The sequence below is a fragment of the Protopterus annectens genome, chromosome 7.part0 (assembly GCF_019279795.1).
Source record: "Protopterus annectens isolate FY-2018-M chromosome 7.part0, PAN1.0, whole genome shotgun sequence".
In the NCBI taxonomy this organism is placed as follows: Eukaryota; Metazoa; Chordata; order Ceratodontiformes; family Protopteridae; genus Protopterus; species Protopterus annectens.
The window spans coordinates 1660317130-1660329175 of NC_056739.1; the positions used below are offsets into that span (position 1 = coordinate 1660317130).

The 12046-nt window shown below is 37.7% G+C and overlaps 1 protein-coding gene across 2 annotated transcripts in view; it reads left to right on the forward strand.

The window, feature by feature from the left end:
• The first annotated feature begins 1477 nt into the window (after positions 1–1477).
• The window catches only part of SLC38A3 (solute carrier family 38 member 3), a 1194467-nt gene continuing 1183898 nt past the window's right edge, over positions 1478–12046 (forward strand). For both annotated transcript variants that reach the window (XM_044078187.1, XM_044078188.1), the window contains exon 1: positions 1478–1707. The gene's annotated coding sequence lies outside the window, so the exon portion shown is untranslated. The remainder of the gene's footprint in view (positions 1708–12046) is intronic.

Genomic DNA, 12046 nt, shown 5'->3' on the forward strand with positions numbered 1-12046 from the left:
TGGAATTACAGTCTAAGCATATATGGACTCCTTACTTATTGTTCATCAGTGCTCCTGGTAAGGCTTGCATTGAAAGTGAACTTAAATTATTTGTATGCATTTGTATTTGTATTTTTATTGATGCAAATGATTTTTTTCCAAGAAAGAAATCTTTTCTCTGTTTGTAGTCGGTTTATAGTCTGTTCTCTTTTATAGTGCAGCTAGTAAAGCCTATAGTGGAATGCCTTCAGGATGGAGAGACATGATCCCCTTGGAGTCATGTGGCAGTGGGGTGGGGGGAACAAGGGCTGATAAATGTTTATCTAGGGCATAAATGTTGGCCAGTGAAAGGTATTAACACATGCTCTGATCTTTTCAGTGTGATATGCCTTCATTTTTTATTATAATTTCTATAGTCCTCCATCTTTTATCTTCAAAATGTATAACACTGGATCTCATAATGTGGAATTTATGGGCAAAATGTGAAATGCCTGCAACAGCTTACTAACAGTTTCATCTAGGAAGCTCACATAATGGATAAAATGTGTTACTTCATACTATCTTTTATGAATTAATATACTTCACTATTATGTACTACAGATATCAATTAAAAATCGTAACACACTGAATGTGTGATAAACCCTTTAAATATGGAAATGCAAAGAATGCAAACTTATTAAGACTCAAAATGAGGAATGTTTCCGTCAATTAGGTACACTTGAGAGGAATACTAACTTCTGTATTAAAACAGTCTCTTTTATGAATCAGTGTTGTAACAGATTAATTGTAAAGATGTGAGCTGAATGTATGTACATCTGTTCTGAATCTGGCTTGCTTAATTAGTATGTGAAATTCTTACATAATTAGTACATATATTGTGTTAATGGTCTTCCAATATGGATTGCCTTAATTAGTCATTTATTGTTTGGGTTTCAGTCAGTGCTACCTAACTCTGCATTTGTGGAAAAGTGTGACACAAACTTTTGTTTTCATATTTAACATGTATCGATTCTAATCATGCTTGCAAAACCCCATAGCAAACATTTCATAGAAAAGTAAAGTTGAAACATTATGTAGTCATTGCCTAGATAAGATTAGAACTGGCAGCCTGCGCTGTTAACTCAGATTTATTTGAATCACTAATAAAAATAAAGGTTAAACTGGTCTTCTGCGTACAGCTGTGCAGTTCTTTTAATATATTCTCAGTGGAAGGATGAGCTATTTAGCAGCATCGCTTGCAAGTCTATAAAATGCGGTCTGTCACTGAATTCAGTTAGGAAAAAACTCACCTATTTAGTAATTTGAAATAAATTCGTGAAGCATGTGAAAGTGCATGGTATTGCTTGTACTGGGTTTTAGTGTGATGTACTGAAAAAAAAAACTCGGTCAGCCATAGGCATGTATTTGCAGAAAAGACCAGCCCCCTCCCCTAGCATAAGGACTTCTGATTGGAAAGAGGAGGAAGCATATCATTTTGCACTCTGCTCCACCTGTTGGAACAGTCAGATCAGTAAACTGGCTAAGCTGTAGGACAGATAAAACTAAACGACTACTGAATAAAAGATTTCATTCTTTAAGGACATCTGCTTTTTACTTTATGAAGAAAGTCACATTTGAAAAAAGAATCAGGATGTCTTTGAAAATGCTAACTGGGAATATACAATAATTTCCCGAGGGCATGGAATTCTGATCTCCCACTTGTAAGAGTCTTGACTTTACACTCTTCTGGTAAGGCAGCACAAGTGCTTTGCAATATTAATTCTGTTGTCCTCTGTCTCTCATTAGTGACCTCTTTATGCATTCACTGTGTTACACGCAGAGACAGGCAGCACTTAACAAAGCAGACAACAGAAAAATTGTTTCCTAATGTTTGTAAGTGCAACAACTTTAAAACCTGATGACTGAATTTATGCTGTATAGGACACTGTATATAAAATTGCAAGCTATTTTTAGTCTTTCATTTTGTAATGGGGTTGAAATGTTTATATTGAAAGCATGACTAAGGTACACTAATATTTTAAAAAGCAATACTATTAAATTATGCACATTTGTTTCAGTAAAACATAAAATATGTGAATATACACCAGTCTGCTTGTATGAATGTGCAGATATATTTACGTTTTCATGTTTGCAGCTAGTACTTTATTAAGATAATAGTTTTATATGTATTTCTATATGTGTTTTCCTGCCTGTCTCTGTATCCTGTGTGTGTGTGTGTGTGTGTGTGTGTGTGTGTGTATGTACAGAGAGAGAGAGAGAGAGAGAGAGATGATGCATTCTATACCCAGAAGTGTGTGCTTGTGTTGAAGATGCCTACATAAACCTATGTATTTTGCATCTTCTTAATTCCCTATTTAAATACACATGCACAAACACATAGGCACAAATTTGTGGTGTGGATGTGTTTGTGTATACATCGCTACTGGAGATATAACAGTTGCTGTCAATATTACTATACTGTGTATTCTTGAAATGGCCCCACATATTCCACCTTTGACATGTGGGCTTGCTGCATAAAAAAGTAAACACCACCGGAAAACTAGCTCTAAATGTTCCTTGTTATCAAACTCCCTGTCTTCGTTAAGTCAAGTCAGTTTAATGTCAATCTGTGCTCACATTACTTTGCATGTAGTTTCATTACAATTCTGCAGCTGAAGTAAGCTACATCAATTTGTGAGTTGTATGTGATAAAGTTATTCTAACAGAGGACAGCATTTAAGTCCTTTGCTGTTAATATTTCAATTACTGTCTTGCATTTCTTCCTTTATGAGAGTGTACTCTAAGCAAAGTTCATCTTCAGATTGCTCATCTATGAGTCATTTGTAAATAGTATTCAGAAGCCATATAAAGTTTCTCATCTGGCCTCAGTTCACAGCTCAATATTCCCATATGTTACAAAATACGCAAGCATTGCAATGCATGTGTGTGTGAGTGCATGTGCATGCCTGTAAGTCAGTGTGTGTGCATTTGCAAATAGATGGATTTAGTAATATGTGCCTAGCTGAGTAAATATATACATGCATATGGTTTTCCTTTAGCTTCTTGAGGTCCATTTACTCTTTTGTAAGTTTGGGCACAGATCTTTACATATGCATTTGATTCCCTCTTTGGACCACTATTTGCTGCAGTGATGTGATTTTCCTTGAAAATTGTTATATTTTTCATCATGAGGTAGCACTGATTCCTGGAATGAAAAATACATTTTTGTAAGCAGTATATGCTTCTTTCTCCAAGTCAGGGTGACATCAGGGAGGGAATAATGAAATAAGGGGCATTACTTTATGAAAAAAAAAAGTTACATTTTTTTGGTGCTGGGATCCCACAAACATGCATAACCTTTTTTACATGTTACATGAGGAAGTAGGGCAGAACAGTTGTGTTTCAGATCATTGCAGTGTGAACCATCAAAGGGAAGCATATAGTAGTACCTTTGACTCACTGGAGACAGAAGTTTCACTTTGTGTGCAGTTTATGTGCAGTGATTAGTCAAAACTAAATAAAAGTAAAACTTCTTTTGGGAAGAGAAACACAAACATCTTAACACTTTCCATGCAGGATACTACCTCCAGCAAGTCCTTCAGCTGGCAAAAAGCATGAGCCTCCTCTTCCTTTCTTTTAAGAGTTAAATGTCTCATTCAACAAGTAGTTCTTCACTAGCAAACAGCTGATTTCACTATCAAGCAGGTCTCTATCTTTACTGAGATGTATATGTCTATTCCAAGCTACTCTTTCTCTCTTCCACATGGATATTCCATCTGCACTGATTGGCTAGACTACTTATAAGGTCCCTCCAGCATGCATTTTTACTCAGTTATTGTCTCTTCTGCTTTGCCTTAATAGGAGGTATTCTCCCAGAGCACAAATCAGACACCCATTCAAGCAGCAAATCACGTAAGAAAGAAGTATTTTCATATTAGAACTTTAGGGAAAACACAGTTTTAATTATTTAAGCTTTACTATGCCACAGTGGCCCCACTGACAAGAATTGATCCCCCAGTTCTATCCTTTCAGCATTTATTTATTTTATTTTATTTATTCTTAGTTGATCAGGTTTGCCCAATTTGGCCAGTGCTCTCTTTTCAGTAGAGGTGCAAGGTTGTATTAATACTGACTAGGGAAAATTTGACAAGGATACAAGGATCTAAACCTTGTCATCACAATGAACAAAACATGCTGGAGGGATAGGTTCCTGAACCAGACTCTGGAATAGACTGCCCATATATGTCAAGCAGAGCATCTCTTTGGCCCTCTTCAAAAGGAACCTTGATGATTGGATGGGAGATAGGAAATTCATCCTGGGGATCACAGGGATGCAGGGAACTAAATACTGTGGGAAGAAATAGCCAGGGAATTGTTATGGCTAGGCTTGTATAGGCCCTAGGGCCGCTAGCCTAGTACTAACCTATGAACCTGGCTGGGATGGGGGCCTTCTCTTTCATAAGGTCTGTTAGATGACAAGCTCTAGATGCAAAGTTTGGCACAAACTTTATATTATAGCCAGCTAATGTTTGGAATTAATTTACATGGTACTCAGTACTGGGTATTGGCCGGTTCTTCACATCATTTGGGTTATCTCTTTGGAGTTTTATTACCATCTCCCAATCTCATACCCTAAATATCTTGCTTCTTTCATGCATTACATTTAACAGCATTAACTGCAAGTACTGCCTGTCTTAAAGATTCAAGCACACCTTATAACTTGGCAAGATGTGATTCCCTGTCTTTTCTATAAATTACTACATCATTAAGGTACACAACTGAGTACTGAGCATTTGGTTTTAAATCTCTATCCATGAGCGTTTGGAAAGTGTCAGGAACTTCATGATATCCAGAGCATAAAACACTGTAATGAAAAAGACCCTTGTGGTTTTAGAAAACTGTATTTTCTTTAGCTTCAGGGGTAAGATTGATCTGCCAGTACACTTTGATAAAATCTAGTGTGGTCAAAAACCTTAATTTGCCTAATCTCTGTAGGATTCATAAGAGTGACAGGAGTTAGAAAACACTTTAGTCTCATGACCATTAATTCTTAGCACAAAACCAGCAACAGATGGAAACAAAAAGATGCAAAGGATTGGAAAAAAAATCTTGAAACTTCACAGTCATTAGCGAAAACTACTACCAGGCAATCAAAACTCCTGAACTAGCCTGGTTCTCTCTCATGACAGAAAGAAAAATGATTTAATTCTAACAGCTAGACATTTGGTATTTCTATTTAATGGAATTTCTGAAAACAATAAACAAAACTCTGATTACAAATAAAAAATACTGACAAAAAGGACTTAAAACATATAACAGAGGAATAAAAAAAATACTTGAAACACCTATTTTGTTTATTGCATGGTCTGGAACAATTTCAAACCAGCAAATGCTGAACACACAAATTTGCAAGTTTGGGAAAAAACACTTTTGGAACTCAATAGCCAGTAGAAATGTACTTATAAACTGCCATCAAACAATCAAAACTCTTGAACTAGCTTAGCTTCCTCTCCTCCCAGAAGAAGAAACTTGAGATTTACTACTAACAACTATACCACTTACATAGTGTTAATCAATTAATATAGTAAACTATATTACATCTATTTACTATAATTTCTTAAAATAAAAGCTAAAATGACTTTAAATGCTTTTTCCTATCATTGCAAGATCAGAATGAAGAAAACTCTTGATTGCAAATAATACTGAAAAAACAACTAAAGCTTAGAAAAGCTGATGAAAAGAACATAAAATAAATAAGGGACAAAAAAAAAAAAAACACTTGAAACACTCATCTCAGCTGCTGTAGAGCCTGGAAGAAGGTCAGACCAGTAGAAGATGAACACACTATCATCTTGTCTATTGGAGACAACAAATAATTTGGATATCTTGTTCAGTTTCTGGATCCAGCCATCCATCCATCCATCCATCATCAACTTCTTTTCCCATTTTTGTGCATGAGGTTAGAGTGTCACTTCAACAGTGATAATCATCTCGAGCCAAGATTTATACCACTGGGTGGCTAGCCCTGCCATGGTAGTTCATCCGTACACTCACTCACATACACATTTGCACCAACAGCCAATTTAGAGTGTCCAATCCACCTACTACATGTCTTTGGAATGTTGGAGGAAACCAGAGCACCTGGAGGAAACCCACATGACTGCAGGTAGGATATGCAGACTCCACGCAGAAAGCACCCGAGCCGAGAATCGAACTGGAGAACCTCTTGCTGTAAAATCTTATGTAGCTATTTTGCTTAGGGTCCAAGACAATCAAACTATTCCATTCTCTTTGGGACTCTCTCTTGCTAATAATGTCCCTCAAGCTGCACTCTTTTTCTAAAGGAGGACTAGACCAGGCAGTCCCAGATTAAATTTATTGCTACTCATCTGATCATCCAGGTTCTGTTTGAAGGATGGCAAAATGTTGTACTGCTTAGCCTGCAGGGGAAGTTTATTTCAGAAATGGAGTAGGCACTGCGTAATGACAGAGTAGGCACTGTGTAGTGATGGAGTAGGCACTATGTGATGAATCTCTCTCTCTCTCTCTCACTCACTCTCTCTCTCACCATCATGTTCTATTTATCAGCTGGTAAATATTTAAGTCACTGGTTCTGGTGTTTGTGGTATTATTAGACTTGTGAAAATTCAGGTAATCAAGTACTATGGGGTTTCTAATGGAACAGTAGGCAAGGCACAGATCATCACTTAAGAGTCTATAAGACACATAGTAATTGGATAGAGGTTCTAGCCTCTCTTGGTAGATTGAGGTATTTAAACCATAAACTTCTTGTTAAAAACTTTTGGGGCTTCTCTTGTTGCTTGGTATATGTGAGTGGTGCATTCAAAAGAAGGCTGTGTTTTCAATGATTGTTCTTACCATTGCTGAAGATAAAGGGTATGATTACTTTTTTAGCTCTGGATGATACATCCTTAGCCATTAGTTGTACTAAGTAAAAAAAACTTTCTGACCACAGTTACTACCCGATAATTAACAGGAACATGAATTGTCAGTCCAGGTTCCAAGGTCCCTGTTTACATTTTCTTTTTGTAGTGGGACATTGCCTATACTACATGTTGAAGGTAGAGGTTGTTTGCAAGATGCAATGATACACTTTTTTTACTTTTAATTTGAGACCATTTTCAGTATAACAGATATTTATTATGGTTAAGTTCTTTCTGAAGGGGACAGCTGTCTGAGTGGGTCTTGATATTAACATCCAGTTTGTAGTCACCTGCAGTCTTACATAGCTACAGGTACTTGTCCCCGGTCTGTCTGAAGATTACAGAAGAAAATGCTGAAAATGTGGAATCCAAACACAGAGCTGGGGCGGGGGAGGCTGGGGGACTCAACAGGTTGCCTTTATACTGTCAGAAGAAACACTTGTCACACAGGCAATATGCATTCTGTCCTTTATCCAGTTTCTGTCCATCTTACCTTCCAGAAATCTGTTTTTAGAGCATTTAACTTTCTTACTATTCTTAAACAGGGTATATTGCAGTGCCAAAAGCCTTGGCTGTGTGAACATCATGACCATTGTTAACAGACAGCATGACCCCCCCCCCCCCCACATAAAAGACATTAACTAAATTTACTCAACAGGATCTCCCTCTGATGAAGTCAGAATGTTGCAGGTCAAGCCTAATAATGTTCTGATATTATAACTGATGGTAGCAGTTATAGTACTTTCTATAGCTTTGCTAATCAGGCTCCATTTTGGAAATCCAAAGCTGATATAAGTGTATAAAGCTGATTTAAGTATATATATATATATATATATATATATATATATATATATATATATATATATATATATATTTGCTCTAAATGTTTCAGTGATATTTAACAAATCTGTGCTTCTCTTAGGTTGAAGTCTTTAACAGTATTCTGCTGTGTTTTTTGAACATATCTGAGGGTTTAGTTCTGAGGTTTCTTTACTTCTGATTCAGTCTCAATTTTCTTGTAAAGCTGATTTAAGTATATATGTTTTGCTCTAACTGTTTCAGTTATATTTAACAATCCTGTGCTCCTCTTGGGATGTAGTATTCATTATTGTGCTGTGTTTTGTGAACATATGTCGGAATTTAGTTCTAGGGTTTCTTTAATTGTCTTTACTTCTGTTCTGATTCTATCTCCATTTTTTGTAAAGCTGATTTAAGTATATATTTTTTGCTCTGACTGTTTCAGCGATATTTAACAATCCTGTGCTGTTCTTAGGTTGTAGGTTTTAACAGTATTTACTGTGTTATGTGAATATATGTCAGGGTTTAGTTGCAAGTTTTCTTTACTTCTATTCTGATTCAGTCTCCATTTTTCTCCCACCCAGCTGCCTAATTGCTGTTGTGTTCTTAAAAATTGGTGGCTTGTGAGTTGCCCTCCTCTACTATAAATTTGATATTGGACACTCCTCCCAGTCCCATCATATCAACTCATTCTATTGTGTACAGTGAGATCATTTGTTTCTTAACCTTGAATTATCTTCTGTGGCCTCCCTTCCTACTTAACTAAAAACTTTATTCAGCTGCTTTTACTGTTTTTGTGTCTCTTCCTACTTTATTACTTTATCTTGTTTTACTGCTTGTTCTTATAGTGTTCAATTTCATTTATTCTGCTGAATGTATTACTGCTTGTTAGTAGCCTGATTAAATTGTTATTGTTACTCTAAGTGTCTTAGTTTTGTTTAAAGGACTTGGGCTTCAGGCCAGTTGTTTACATTAATGCACTCTTGTGAGATGAGAGGGTAGACTCTGCCCTTCTGAGCTGGGAATTTCTGGGTGACAGCCTGTTTTTCTAAGTGTCTTTGTTCCAGTTTAAGCACTTGGGTTCCAAACCAGTTATTTTACATTAGGAAGATTTGTGGTTTAGACTCCTGTGGCAGAAGAGTATAGCCTACACCCTTCTAAACTGGGAATTGCTGGTTGAAGACTCATTGAGTCTGTTATTCTGAAAATATCTTAGCTCTGATTTAAGCACTTGGGCTTCAAACCAGTTAATTTACATTGGGCGTGTTGTAGTCTGGACTCTTGTGGCAGGAGATTGTGACCTACACCCTTCTAAGCTTGGAATTGCTGGTGAAGGCTTACTGTACCTGTTATTCTAAGTTTCTTTATTCTGGTGTATGCACTTGGGTTCCAGACTAGTTACTTACATTAGGAGGATTTGTGGGACTAAACTCTTATGCAGGAGAGGATAGCCTACACCCTTCTGGCTTAAAATTGCTGGTTGAGGGCCTATTGTGTCTGTTACTCTGAAGTGTATTATTTCTGGCTTAAGCACTTGTGCACCAAAACCAGTTGTTTCACATTAGGAGGGCTTGTAGTCTAGACTATTGTGGTGGGAGAGTGTGGCCTATGTCCTTCTGTGCTGGGAATTGCTGTTGAATTGCAGCATTATTTAAACTGCTTTCTGCTGTTGTGACTGTGATTTTATACACTTTGAATTTCTAGTACTTTTGCATTTCATAGCATAGGTTAGATTCAGACTCATCAAATCTAGACTGTTTGGTATCACTTGGGCAATAAAACCAGCTTTTCACTGAGATACTGAAATATCTGAGGCATCCATTGCTTCTAACTAACTGTAAGTGCCTGGTTTTGCTGTAATATTGCATGTTTAATTTGGATTTGCATTCCACTGTCTGTTTGAATTGTCTGAACTATTTGTTGTCACATTTTATGGTAAACTGTACTAATTTGGCTGTAGTACTGCCCAGTTCCAAGTTTTCAAACTTATGATTTTCAACTTTAAGCCACCTTTGTTGGCGAAGGCCCTTCTGCACCATTGTGTGAGGAGAGTGCTATCTGGGTCTCATTTAATAGAGAGTTATTGGAGTACAGCTCAGAGAGGGCATTCTTATTGGATAGTTTGAGCTAAAAGCAATATTTTTCTTGTTTCATTTAAGCCCCACATTTGCACCTGTTTGCATGTAGCACTATATTGTTTACTGCCATGTAGTGGTGGTTACCATTGGTGGTTATAGATGCAAATGTTTTGTTTGTTAAATTTTTCCTTAACACTTTGCTTGCAGTCATCTAGAGGTTTCTTGTGGCCCTGCTCTATTGTCAAGTGCAACACTAAGCCTAGCCTCAGAAGTATCAACACACCTATCACCTACTAGCCACTCCTAAGTGTGACCTTTTTTCCTGATCATATAAATTTTATGGATGGACAATTTTCCACAGTTTGTCCAGCCAACCTGGTCAACATGGACATCCTGAGGCAGTGTAACAACTGCCTCATGTTCACCAACAACCCTTTACTCCTAGTCTACACAAACACAATATGTGAGAGATGCAACTATATTAAGAACCTTGAATCCATAATCTCTCACACACCAGTCAGTACATATGACAATGAGCAGGTTGCCAGCATGCAGACCTCACCTTCTGCTACACCCAGACCCACATCACACATACCTACATATGCGGAGGTCCTCACCAGAAACATACCTAAACACCACATACCTCTCAAACACAAACACAAGTCAGCTACACATACTACTTCCTCTGCAGAACTCATTACACATAATAGCTCACGCACCAATGTCTCACCAGTCAAACCTTTAAGGCAAAACACAAAATCAAACATATTAGTCATATGTGATTCCATCATGAGACACTCTGATGTCTCTCACACCATGCTGGATAAGGAAAAGGTCATGATTAGCTGTCTGTCAGGTGCCAGGATATGCCATATCACATGCACTCAAGTCTCTCAACAACAGGTACTGTTATTTCTATGTTATAGTCCATGTTGGTGTGAATGCTTTGAGATGTACCTCTGTGGACTATATGAAGAGACTTGACTCAACTATTGGACTATGTGTCTCAGGCAGGTATATCCCTAGCCTTAAGCAATATTTTACCTTCACCTAGAATGATGCTTCAATACAATCAGAAAATGATTGACTTCAATAATTGGCCTAGCTTCTGGTGTCATTCTAAGGGAATCCACTATCTGTCAGCCTGGTATGATATGATCAACAGACCTCGATGCTTTGTCAGAAATGGTCACCCCTGGGATTTTGGCTACTGATTAAGGCTCTTGCCACCCCATAGTGTCTTTTGTCTGAAGGACAAAATTTCCAACTTAAAAACAACCTCAAAGTTATGCTGCATACATAAATACTCAACATAAAACTGCACTTCCTGGAAGCTGTCCTCACCTTGGAAGATGCAGACATTTGTGCATTTACAGAGACCTGGTTCAAGGCTGTGGAGAGCACCCCAGCCATATTGGGTTACACTTCCTCCCACATGTTCAAACCTCAGACTGAAGGTGTGAAGACTTAAGGAGGAGGTGTATCAGTATTCATTAAAGATAAATACACCCCAGATTGGTTGAACAGTATGATTCCCTCGAGAAATTTCAGGTGCAATTAACTGTTGTTAGGACACCTATTTAAGTCATTGCCAGCTACCAAACCCCTTCCATGAATTAGGACACTCACTGTGCCTATTTCAATCTACTTAAGTCTATCAAGATACATCAGTCTATCAACATACATGGTTTGGGTGACTTTAACTACCCATCCATAGATTGGGCAAATTACTCGTTCTCAAACTCACTTGCCCTAAGATTCCTCGACTTCTTTAACTTCAATGCATTGGATCAGCTGGTTGACACCCCCACACAAGAAGTCCTCCAAAGCAACCTATGAGTCTAAGCTAGCTTCCTCAACAAAGGACAACCAGAAGGCATTTCATAGTTACATCCATAACCTAAAAGGGCAGGCCTAGATTTGTGCCGAGCTGTTAATGAATGATACCACATGTACTAAGCTTGTGGAAATAGCTAACCTGTTTGCTGACAGGTTCTGTGAAAGCTTCACTCCCTTATCCCTGCCACATGTACCCCATGACATCCCCACCACCTGTCACCTACCTTGTATCTCTAAAAAGCTGGTCATAAATGCCCTCTCTAAGGCCAAAAAACACAGCATCTATGGGACCTGATAACATCTCAGGCTGCGTACTACATGGGCTCTGTAACGAAAGGAGCTACTGCCAGCCCAGCTATCTGGCATTTTGTAAATGGTTGTATGTCATTTATGAATAGGAACATGATTCATATGCCTGTGTTACAAATG